Genomic DNA, 12,680 nt, shown 5'->3' with positions numbered 1-12,680 from the left:
CACAACCTCAGCCCTAGAAATTTTTATAATAAAATGTTTAAATTCTTTGAGTCTTAAGGCCTGACATCTATTATCTTATTTCTTTGCCTGGCCAGTAGTGAGAAAAACAGAAAAAAGTAATAGTAGTGTTGAGTGATTAACAGGGAAAGCTGTGGTAATGTTAGAAAAGGAGAACTAGAAGTTGTGTACTAGCAGCATGGGCATTATCTAGGTGCTTCTTAAAAAGGCAGAATCCCAGAGCTGGGGATGTAACTAAGTGTAGAGTGCTTGATTAACATTTAGGAGACCCTAGATGCACTCCCCAGCACTGCAAGGGAGAGAGCATGAAAGAGAAAGAGGAAGGCTCTGCTCCATACCCATTGCATCAGAATCTGCACTTTAGTAAGATCCCTATATGATTCATATCCACATTGAAGCTTGAGAAACATGTATCTAGGGAATCATAAAGGGGGTAATAAGAGGATAGTTCTAAGGGGAAAAAAAACAAAGAAAAGAAAAGGGAACTTTCTAACAAATGTGTGAACACATTGGAACACATTGCTAATTAATCACACAACTCAGTGCTTGTAAACCCAGATATGGTTCAAAAAATCATTCTTAGCATAACTCATTAGAATTGATGTATGATTTCTATCCTTGCCTATAATGACATTACTCTACATGGTTTCTTGTTATGACATTTCAGATATTTTTTATGGACCTGAATCAGTGAATGCCAACACTATAATTTATTCCATCATTAGAATACACATTGAATTATACACTATGTCTTTGTAGTCCTTTACTTCCTTCTACATTTTATCTATTTCTTTTTTTTTTAAAGAGAGAGCGAGAGAATTTTTTTAATATTTATTTCTTAGTTTTCGGCGGACACAACATCTTTGTTTGTATGTGGTGCTGAGGATCAAACCCGGGCCGCACGCATGCCAGGCGAGCGTGCTACCGCTTGAGCCACATCCCAAGCCCCATTTTATCTATTTCTTCAATATCAGCCAGCAAGTATTTCTTCACAATAAAGGAAGTGTTTGTTTGATCCTTAAGTTGGTGCATTGAATGTAATATGCAATATGGTCTCTGAGACAAGGGCTCCTCTTCCTTTCTTTTCTTTTTGGTTATTCCTTCTCTTTCATCCGTATAAAAACCTCTAAGACACTGTAGACTAGACTTATAGATATAATAGAATAGGAATGAGTGAGGGTTATACACTATTTCAAGGCTGGTTCCCCAAGAAGCAGCAGCCTCAATAATAGTACCTGGGGGATGGATAGGTGCTTTGAGTCTGATCTGTGCTGGATATGTAGCCAAGAGTTCTGATTTGGTGACCTCTGACCCCAAGCTCTGGGAGCTTCATTGATGCTTACTTTGGACAGGTGGCAGATTCTGAGTTCAAAGGCTTAGGGAAGGAAGGTTAGCCAATTCCTTTTTCATTAACTCCTCTAGGTCAAGGGCTCTGACAGACTAAGCTGGGTTACAGATTAGACTCCTGGAAGGAGTACAGTGCAGAGATTTACAACTTCGTAAGGAAACTTGTTTTTATTTTTTGTTTTGGAAAAAAACTAGAAACATTGCTTTAGGGAAATTCACTGTAAGAGTGCTGATTGGGATACCCATGGATGCCAAAGTACAAATCCACATTTAGCAATGCTATCAGCCATATCCCTGATTCTGCACTCCAACTAGTTTTCCAGAATAAGCATCTTACCATATTAGGACCAGAACAGGGGCAGGAGAGGGTGAAGGGGAGCTAAGGCTGAAGTTTGAAGATCCTTAGTGCTTGCAAATGAGGGGATGAGACAAAGAATTCTGAGATTCCAAGATGGCAGATCAGTGGAGTAGAAACCCAAGTTCCTGGTATTGGCAATATGTCTGAGGAGTGTTTACTCTGCCCCCCACTCTGTTATAATGTGATATTCATATAGGAAGAAATTGCTTCATTATTTTGAATGCATTTTAAAAATAGCAATATTTCCAACTTAAAATATTATGTGATTAAGCATCTTGCCTTTAGGTGGCAGTGTTACTCTACAATTATAACCTTCGAAGCCTGAAGTTGTATATTTTTTCTCCTTAGAAATTATACATAGTATATCTGTAATTCATACCCAAACCTCAATCATGATGCAGTGTTAAACAATGACTCATCTCCAAAAGTTGCTAAATATTTTAAAGAAGGAACTCTATAAAACACATGTAAATTTGTGAAAATCTAGGCTGCCTTAATTAATGTGTAAAATTCACGTTTCCTCAGACGTTAGAAAGTACTTTTCAATAGAAGAGGAATCACTAATGAATCAATTTTCTCTACTAGAGGCATGCACCAAAAATTTCAGTACCTATGACAGTTGTCTGCTTTTGCTTGACAGATTTGAGTTTTGTTTGAGACTCAAAGGGTCACTTGCCAAAGACCTCTGGTTTGGTTTAATAAGCCAACATAAGCTACCATGCCTAGCCAGAGTCCTGGGAAATGTGTCGTGTTTTTTTTTTTTTTTTTTAGTAGTCATAATAACAGATAGACTTTACTTCTCATAATAACAGCATTGCTATGCAGAACTGAGCATATCACAAAAGAAAGGAAAAAATGGGCTGGGGATGTGGCTCAAGCGGTAGCATGCTCGCCTAGCATGCACGTGCTGCCCGGGTTCGATCCTCAGCACCACATACAAACAAAGATGTTGCATCTGCCAAAAACTGAAAAATAAATATTGAAATTATCATTCTCCTCTCCCTCTCTCTCTCTTTCTTTAAAAAAAATAAAAATAAAGGAAAAATCTTGCAGCTTGCACATATACACGCAAGCATGCACATGCAAACATATACATTTGGCTCAGTTTTACTGATGATATCTTGACTTGAAAATAAAACCATGTAATTCATGAAACAGTTCCTGCACAATCCTTAAATAAGTAATTGTTACAGAAATACACCAAATCCTTAAGTTACCCAGCCACAATGTACACATTACCCAGACTTTTCTCTAAAAATCACTAGCATATACAAGCTGAAAGGAACTCAAACCATATTGCAGTATAATGTTGCTATGTGACATTTTGAAGTTTCCAGCTTGATATTTCAATATTTTTTATTACCACTTACTTGCTTCCCAATGATCATTTCTTAGCTTTCTTTCCCACCCAGATTATGAAATTCTTGAGTCAAAGACTGCATCATCTTTACTGTGCTCATAAAACTCTGCACATAAAAGATGCTAAGCAAATGTGGAATGGAGCTGGTGCTGTGCACATACCCTATTAAACAATATCAGATAAGAAAATGCAATATGTGTATTATTCTTTGTTGGATGGCCTTCAAGGATGAACAAAGCAAATTTTAAGCACTACTAATATATGATGATGATGATGATGATGATGATGATGATGATGATGATGGAAAAATTACTGGTGCCAGACAAAAAATAGTTGCTTTTTAAAAGAATAACAATATAATGTGTGGATCATCCAGACCTCTGGTTTTCCTCACATTGAAAGAGGAAGTGAGAAGGGAGGAATGCAGACTTTTTGATCTGGATGTTAATGCCAGTTTGTTGCATCAATCTGGCCAGATAGAGGACTGACCATCTTTATGAATGACTTGAAGCTCTCAGAATTCTATCCTCTTAATGTGTCATAAATGTCTGATCCTGGGATTGAGGATTTCAGAAGTCTTTATTCACTTTTTATTTCTAAACAATTGAAAATGGAAATTTGGTTCAGTGGTTTAAAATGAAAGAAATTGTAGGTACTAAAACCAGTGCTTTTTGGCAAGGAAGAGTAGGGGGTTTTTTTGTTTGTTTGTTTTGTTTTTGGTACCAGGTATTGAACCCAGGGGCACTGGACCACTGAGTCACATCCCCAGCCCTATTTCGTATTTTATTTAAAGACAGAGTCTCACTGAATTGCTTAGTGCCTTGCCTTTGCGGAGGCTGACTTTGAACTCATGTTCCTCCTGTCTCATCCTCCTGAGCTGCTGGGATTACAGGTGTGCACCACAGTGCCCAGCAGAAGAGTAGTATTTCTAACATGAGTACTTCTAAAAGGTTTTAGAATAACAAAGTACACACCAGTCTAAAATAAAAATATGATCAAATAAGGTTGAAAAGGTAAATTTAATGAATAAAGTAATACAACAAATTGAAGTATTTCAAGGTTTTTTAATTTCAGGAAGTTCATAAGGGGAATTATAATAATAATTACAAGAAGCTTTTTACTAATGTATAGGTACCAGAGATCAGCTAAAGGGAAGGAAGGAGCAGGCAGCATTTATCTTAAAATTCAGTTCGAATTTCTATTTTTTAAAAATGTCATTGCTTGAAAACATTTAAAAGCATGGGTTTGTTTTAACAGTGTGGCAGTAAGCCTGGCTAAGACACAATCATGGTCTGGATATGTGTTATCCCTTAAAAACTCATATGTGAGACAGTTCAAGAATGTTCAGAGGTGAAATTGAAGCCAGATTTAAAGTTAGGTAGTCAGTGTAGTTAGATAAATCGGGTCTAATATCGAGTGAAATCTAAAATGGAGACCATGTGGAGAATGACTCAGGGAAAACACAGGACAACTCATGGAAGTCCCGAAAAGGCCCTAGGCCAAAGTCCACCTCAAAGAAATGTTAATGAACAGCCCCCAGCAAAAAGGTGCTGACTCAGAAGTCCTTCCTGACCAGATTACTTCTTTGGCCCACCTGTGTCCCACCCCTCGGGCCTTCCCACCTACATTCCATCACTGAAAGAACTATAAAAAGGGGAGACAACATCCCTTCCACGGATTCCACCTCTTGGGTCCCCTTCTTCCTCCGGGAGAAGTCTTTTCTGCTGTCCTTTAATAAACTTCTAATTTCTACTCTGACCTTGCCTCGGCGTGCTTCTTTGGTGTTATTCTTCAACATTGGGGAAGCAAGAACTCGTCACCGGTCAACAGCGGTAACAAAATGACTAGATGATGAGAACCGTAACCTAATGGTGGATTAATCACTGATATGGATTAACTAGGTAGTAGCCATAGGCAGGTATGGTAGGGCTGGAAGTGGTAGGTCACTGAGGGCATGCCTTTAGAGTACAATACTTTGTCCTTGGTGAGCAGAGGTATCTCTCTCTCTGCTTCCTGGTTTCTATGTCCTGAGCTGCTTTCTTCCCTCATGCCCTTCCTCCATGATGTTCTGCACCACCCCTGGCCCATTGGTATGGAGTTGGCAGACAATGGACTGGACCTCTAAAACCATTGAGCCAAAATTCCTCCTCTGAAATGTTCTTTTCAGTATTTTGGTCACAGTGAGAAAAATCTAACTAAAACAGACACTGTCTGTTTAGATTAAATTCTTCCTGATAATTTCTTAAATTGTTTTATTGAATGTCCAAGTTTGTAGACTGTTCAGAATAAATAATAGCAAAAATAAATAAATAGATAGATAGATAAAAATAAATAGGTAAATAATAGCAAACAACAGGACTCAGGAAAATAATTTGATATTCCTTGGGCTAGTGTATCTACAGGCGAAGAAAAATATGTGGTTTATCCCTTCACATTTTAGAAATACAGAAATGATGGTCAGTCAACACCAAAATCCGTGAGGCTGTAGAATATTAGGAGCTATGGACAAGTATTGAAAATCCAGCCTGTACCTCAGAGCAAAGCCTGTCCAAGGAAGGGACATGACCCTTGTCCTCGGAAAAGACCCACAGAGCACTTCTAGGCACATTCCCACCTGCTAAGTTGTTTATCTACAAATAACTGGAGAGATCTGCTACGCCAGGTGTCCCTGACTCAGTCAGGCTAGGTGAGGATCCATAGCAACCTCCTAGCAGCCACCAATTGGCATGAGGCAGGGAAATACCTGGGATGCCAGATGACCCTCCCAGTAGTTTATGGTGGTTGATAACGTGTTGGGAAACCATGTATTCAGCATGAACACCCCTCTTGGCTTAAACCAATCAGTTCAAATGAATACCCCTTTTGTACTGACCAATCACCCCTACCCAACTTGTTCCCGCCAGTGAATGTGCTAATCATGTTTTAGAGTTGTTATTTGATTTTCCCGCGGGTGTGTGATGATTTGCTAGGAGATGCTACGATGTATGTGGGGGTCCCTGCCTTCTCCAAAGAATGTATAAAACTGCTGCAAACCCTGGGCTCGGGGCCTCTCAGTGTCACCTGTTGCTGTGTGTGCATGGAGGACCTAGCTAGCTCACAATAAACACCTCTTTGCTGCTTACATCGGTCTTGGTCTCTGGTGGTCTTTTGGGGGTCCCGAACTCCAATATAACAATACTTAAGCCAGAATTAGACAGGCAGATAGGCAGAGTCAGATCCAGAGAATGAAGGGATTAAAATGTTAATTCCTTCAGAGCCTTTCCTCCACCCTATCAAGAACACGTTCCTAGCTGGGGTGGTGGTGCATGCCTGTGATCCCAGTGGCTCTGGAGGCTGAGGCAGAAGAAATTCAGAAGTTTGTTATGCCAGATTCGTGGGACCCCAGTAGACCTCCAGGAGCCGATTCTGATGCAATCACACAAGTGTCTTTATTGCAAGCTGGAGCCTGGACTCACAACCGTTCCTGACGCAGCGGTCCCAGGGAGTGAGTCCTGGTCCTTTGTTCAATGAGATTTTACAGGTTTTGGGGGGATACTCTATGCGTCACAACATCACACAGCAAATCATTCCACACCACGGGAAAGTCAAACAACAACTCTTAACATTGATTAGCACATTCACTGGTGGGAACAAGTTGGGTAGGGGTGATTGGTTAGTACAAGACAGGGATTCCTTTGAACTGATTGGTTTAGGCCACGAGGGGTGTGTGTGCTAAACTACATGGTTTCCCAACATGTTATCAACCACCATAAACTATTGGGGGGTTATCTGGCATCCCCGGTATTCATGCTGATTGGTGGTTGCTAGGGGTTGCTATGGGTCTTCACCTAGCCTAGCTGAGTCAAGGACACCTGGCGCCTCAGACCTCTCCTGTTATTTGCAGACAAACTACTCAGCAGGGTGGGTATGTGCTTAGGAGTGCTCTGTGGGTTTTTTCCCAGGACAAGTGTCACACCCCCTTCCTTGGACAGGCTTTGCTCTGAGGTAGAGGCTGGTTTCTCAAAAATGGAGTCACATTAGATTCTTAAGTTCACGGCTATCCTCAGCAATGGCAAGGTGCTAAGCAACTTAGTGAGACCCTGTCTCTAAATTAAAAAAAAAAAAATTACAAAATAGGGCTGGGGATGTGGCTCAGTGACAAAGTGTTCCTGAGTTCAAGCCCTGGCATCAAAAAAAAAAAAAAAAAAAAAGAACAGGCCCCTTCTCCAGGGGCCTAGTCACAAAAGCAGGAAGGAGAAAGCTAAGGGGGAAGGGAGCAAGAGCACAAAGGAAGCCTAGGTCATATAAAAAGGCAGAACACCTTCACTTCCTGGGATACTAGGATACTAGGATACCAGCTATGGTCCCCTTCTCCTTCCCAGGAGGGGTCTATATTACCTCCTTTTAAATAATCTCTGCTTTATATGCTTGCCTTGGCGTGCTTCTCTGATGTTATACTTCAACATCTGAGGATTTGTCACCAGTAACCTGCAGTATCAATATCATGCCTGTTAACTATCTGTTTCCACTTTAGACTAGTCTGAGTGCATACTGAGTAAATTTGAGACAATACTTTCTAGAATTATATTTCATGTTTGGTTCTTGGTTTCCTGATGGGTTAAAAGTGAAAGAATGTATTTTTTTCACCCATCAATCACTTTGAGAATCTGAAAATAGCAATTTACCACAAAATTACTCACCAGCCTGTCAATGTTGACCCTTAAAAAGAGTTAATATTGGATTTCTTGTCAGATTGCCAATTTTCCTCTTTATAACTAGGTTCATTTTTGTTTTATCTGGGCTGAGTTTCAGCCAACTGGATCTAGTCCAGGAAGCTACTTGGGCTAGTTTTTAGAGAGTAGAGAGCCTGTTTCCTGGGTTTGTCCAGGATTCATGATGCTGAGGAGCATTGGTACCCTGGTGGTACCAAAGCCCACGGTGTGCCACAATCTCTGCCAGTGGCCTTGAAGACAGAATCGGACAGGCAGTCAGTATAGATAGATAAATTGAGTCAGGTTGCATCAGGAAGGCCAGTTTTTGAGTGAGTCTGGCAAGTTGGAGACTGTCCCCAGAAGGGTTGAAATGTTAATTCCTTCTGAGTCCTTCCTCCACCCTTATCAAATCAGGAAACTGCCCCTGCTCCAACCTATTGCTAAGGTAACCTCTCCCAGGAATTGCCCCTCCCTACAGGGAGCTATAAGGTTTTTAATTAATGTGTCCTGGGCTGCTCCATCCTGCCCTCCCCCCTTCAGCCTACCTGTTTCCCACCTTTTGGCCATCCCACCGAGCATTTCCTGGGCCTCGTCACATACCGTATGTAGGAAGGAGAGAGATAAGGGGAAGAGAGCAGGAGAACAAAGGAAAACCAGAACATATAAAAAGAGCAGAATGCCTTGTTTCTTGGGATACCAGAATACCAGCTATGGCCCCCTTCTCCCTCCCGGGAGGAGTCTATGTTAAATAAACATAGACTTTTCTAAATAAACCCTGCTTTATATGTTTGCCTTGGTGTGCTTCTCTAATGTTCAAACTTCAACATGTGAGGAAGCAGGACTCATCACTGATCAGTGGCAGTATCAGCCTCACACTTACTTTCCACAGGAAGAATGACATCTGAACCACTCATACTACTTAAGGAATGAATATTTGCTGACCATTACCAGTGTGTCACTAGAAAAGCGTTATATTTTTTCCTGTACATTTTAGAATGTAATATGCCACTCCTTACTTTGCAAAAATACTGATAATTAATAGATCTACGTTACAGGTGTTTCTATTGTTCCATTTAAAAAGAAAGTGAGGAACCAGGAGACAGACAAGCAAAAAAATGAAAGATGGGGACCAGGCAGAGATATACATGAGAGTTTATTTGTCAGAGCTGACCAAAAAAAAAAAAAAAAAGGTCATCTCTCCGTAGACAGAGAGAGGCAAAACAGGCTTGAGTTCTGGGACTTTTATATAGCAGGTTCAGGAATTGGGGTGGGGGGTGTCCTAATACAGGCAATGAAGGATAGGGTTGGTATGAGGGAGTGGTAAATCTTTCTCAGAAATGCCCTTGGGTGGGAAAGTGAAACTCTTTTTAAAGATGGTGGCTGTCATTTAAGAGGACCATTCAGATGCTAAGCAAGGACCTTACATTCCCCCCTTTTTTGTTTGTTATTGGACCCCTGAAGGGATAGGGGTGTAGATCAATCTTCTGTAGCTTCTTTCTGCTGGGAAGGGGCCGCATCTGGACCCTTGTTAAGGGTGTAGGGTGTCATTGAGGCAATGGTGATGGTCAGATGGTACTGGGCAATGCTGACTCCAGATGGCCCAATTTTGGTGAGGGTTGAAAGTCCTGTAACAGAAGTTGTGGTTCTGCAGTGTACTCATGGTTCTCAGAGATGGAAGGAAGACTGGGGGTTCTGGCCTGGGAGAAACACAGCTTGAGAGGGCCTGTGGGTGTCACTGTGTAAAAGGGTGGAGAAAACTGTTTTAAATGGGAATTATGAACCCATTATGGGATGCCCTCAAGGCAGGCCATGGAGGGAGTGGCCTCCATTTTGTGGAGAGTTAAGAGGAGGAGGGGAGCCTTTTGGAGAGGTAAAAAAGTATGAGGTCACCAGGAGAGAGAGCGGGAGAAGGAGAAGAGGCAGAACTAGACTTTGCCAGAACAGCATTACTATATTGCCAAAGAAGGTTCATAATGTATGTAAGAAGGGGCCAGAAAAGATGAGGAGCAAGGGGTAGTAGAAAGTCAGAGGGTGATGAGCTGAGCAGGGAGACAGGCAATCTATTTAGAAGCTCAAAGGGAGAGATGTTGAGTGGCTTCTTTGGGAGGGCCCGTATTCTGAGAAGAGCCAAGGGAAGGAGCTTAGTCCAATCTAAATGTAACCAAGGGATACTTTAGTGAGAATGTTCTTCCAGGTCCAGTGGGTCCAATGGCAGTGGGAAGCTTTGAGGCCTCAAGAAGATCAGAGATAAAGAGCTACTAGTAATTGAAGTTCCTTTGGTGGTAAGGAATCCGCCCTCCTTCCAAATAGCAGAGTGGGAGAGAAGTATGTGAAAAGCATATTTAGAGTCAATGTAGACATTGAGGGAGGCTCCTTTTGCCAAAGTGAAAGCTCTGATGAGGGCAACAAGTTCAGCCTGCTGATTGGATATATTATTGGTCTTTTGAGAGCTGCTTCCACAACCGAGAGAGACTATAGCAGACCCTGCCTGACAAACTCCCTCCTAAAGGAAGGAGGAGCCATCTGTGAACCAAGTGTATGTTACCTGGAGCAAGGGACCTTCCTGTATGTGGGAGGGATGTGGAGGAAGCTCCTCCAGAGTTTCAGTGCTTGAATGGGTTAGAGGAGAAGAGGTGAAAGAGTCCTGAGGAGTGGGGAGGAGAGTATCAGGGTTTAAAGATCACATGTGGAAAGTAAGACTGGGATCTTCCACCAGGGAAACCTCTAGAGATAAAAGGTGACAGGTGGGGAAGGAATGTAAACCCTTGTAGGTGAGGAGTTCCTTTAGGTTACAGGGAGCCAGGATGGTGAGTGGGGCCCCAAAGGTGAGTTTCTTTGACTTGTTAATGAGTAGAGAGGCTGCAGCCGACGTTTGTAGGCAAGGGGCCATCCCTGAATGGTAGTAGGGTCAAGACCCTTCCATAGATAAGCCACAGGGGCAAAGTTTGGCCCCAGCATGTATCTGAGGAACCCTAGAGCAAATCCCTGTTATTTAGCCATGTAAAGGTGAAATGGGAATGTGAGATGAGGAAGATGGAGAGCAGGGGCCTGGAGGAGGGCCTGCTGGAGCCTGGTGAAGGGCTTTGTAACAGAGTGCAATAGGGGTTCAGAGAGTGGGCCCTGGGCCACATCATATAGAGGCTTAGCCAATATAGAGTAGTTAGGAATCCAAACTCTGAGGAATCCTGCCATACCTAAAAAGAAGAGAATTTCTTTTTTAGTAGAGGGTGTTGGTATATTAGCAATAAGGCCCTTTCTATCAACTGTAATGGCTTGTGTGTAGGGGTCAGGAGGAGGCCTAGGTATGTTACCATTGCCAATGAAAGCTGTACCTTGGATGGAGAAACCCTACAGCTGTGGGTAAAAAGGAAGTTAAGAAGTTTACAGGTGTCCTGATGACTGACCTCAAAGGAGGGACTGCAAAGAAGGAGGTCATCAACATACTGTAGCACTGTAGACTGAATGAGATGTATGGATGCTAGGTCCTTAGCCAAGGCCTGTCCGAAAATATGAGGGCTGTCCCAGAACACTTGGGAGAGAACTGTCCATGTCAGCTGAGTGGAATTATAAGACTCAGGGTCTGTTCATGTAAAGGCAAATATGTCTTGAGAGTCAGAATGGAGGGGAATAGAGAAGAAGGCATCTTTCAGGACTAGTATTGAGAAGTAAGAAGTCCCAGAAGAAATGCTGGAGAAAAGGGTATAAGGATTGGTTACCCCTGGATGGGTTGGGATGACTGCAGAGCTGAGGGAACAGAGGTCTTGAACCAAGTGGTAGAAACATTAGGCTTTTTTACTGCCAAGATGGGGGTGTTATAAGGGGAATGAGTAGGTCTAAGGAATCCCTTTTTCAAGAGGTCTTGAATGATAGGCTGAAAGCCTAGGAGTTTTTGTCAGGAGAGAGGGCATTGAGAATTGGCCAGAAAATGGAGGGGGTTTTTGAGACAGATGTGAATGGATGTGTTATGTGAGGTGATAGGAGGACTTGAAACATCCCAGACAGTAGGGTCCACCTCGAAAGGGGGTAATGGGGAGGCACTACAGACAGAATAGAGGATGGTCCTAAGGTAAGGGTGAGGATCAGGGGAGCAGCAGGTGAGTGTGGATGGAGAAGGAAAATATGGCTCCCAACTTTGTGAGGATGTCCCTTCCCATATGGGGAACAGGGCGCTGTGGAATGACCAAAAGGAGTGGGTGAAAACTAGAGAGCCAAAGGCGCAAACAAGGCTAGATGTTTGCAAGGGCTGGTAAGGTTTGCCCTCTACCCCGGCAATAGAGGTCACAGAATGAGTGGTAGGCCCCCAAACTCCTTGAGGACTGAATATGTAGCCCCGGTGTCTAGGAGGAAGGAGACAGGCTTACCTGAAATATGCAGAGTTACCCTGGGTTCCCGGCGGAGCTATGATAGTTGTCAGGTGATGGGGACCTGGGCCTCTTCAATCCTCTGCAGCCAGTTCTAAGAGTTGGAAAGGGGAACTAGATGGGCTGGATGGCCAGGGGCCACTATGGGCTGAGGGACAGTCAATGGCCCAATGTCCCTCCTGATGGCATTTAGGACAAAGGCCTGGAGGCTTGTGAGGCTTGGGACATGTACGAGCCCAATAACCCATCTGACCCCATTTAAAGCAGGGTCTGGTTGGTCCTGAGGGACCCTTCCATGGGTCAGTGAAACCAGGGACAGATGCTGAGGCTGGATGGATGGCTTGAGCCAGCATCTGATATTTTTGCTTCTGAGCCTTCTCATCTCTCCCGTGATTCACCTTAGAGTCCACTCCCAGAACTTCAGCTTGGGGAGTTAGGGACCCCCTCTTGAGGCACCTTAGTTTAGCCTTAATATCAGGGAAACTCTGGGAGAAAAAAGTAGGTCATTAGTGGTTGTCTTCCATCTGGAGTCTCAGGGTTCAGAT

Source organism: Marmota flaviventris, chromosome 7, assembly GCF_047511675.1.
Source record: "Marmota flaviventris isolate mMarFla1 chromosome 7, mMarFla1.hap1, whole genome shotgun sequence".
Classification (NCBI taxonomy): Eukaryota; Metazoa; Chordata; class Mammalia; order Rodentia; family Sciuridae; genus Marmota; species Marmota flaviventris.
This window is presented reverse-complemented; position numbering follows the sequence as displayed.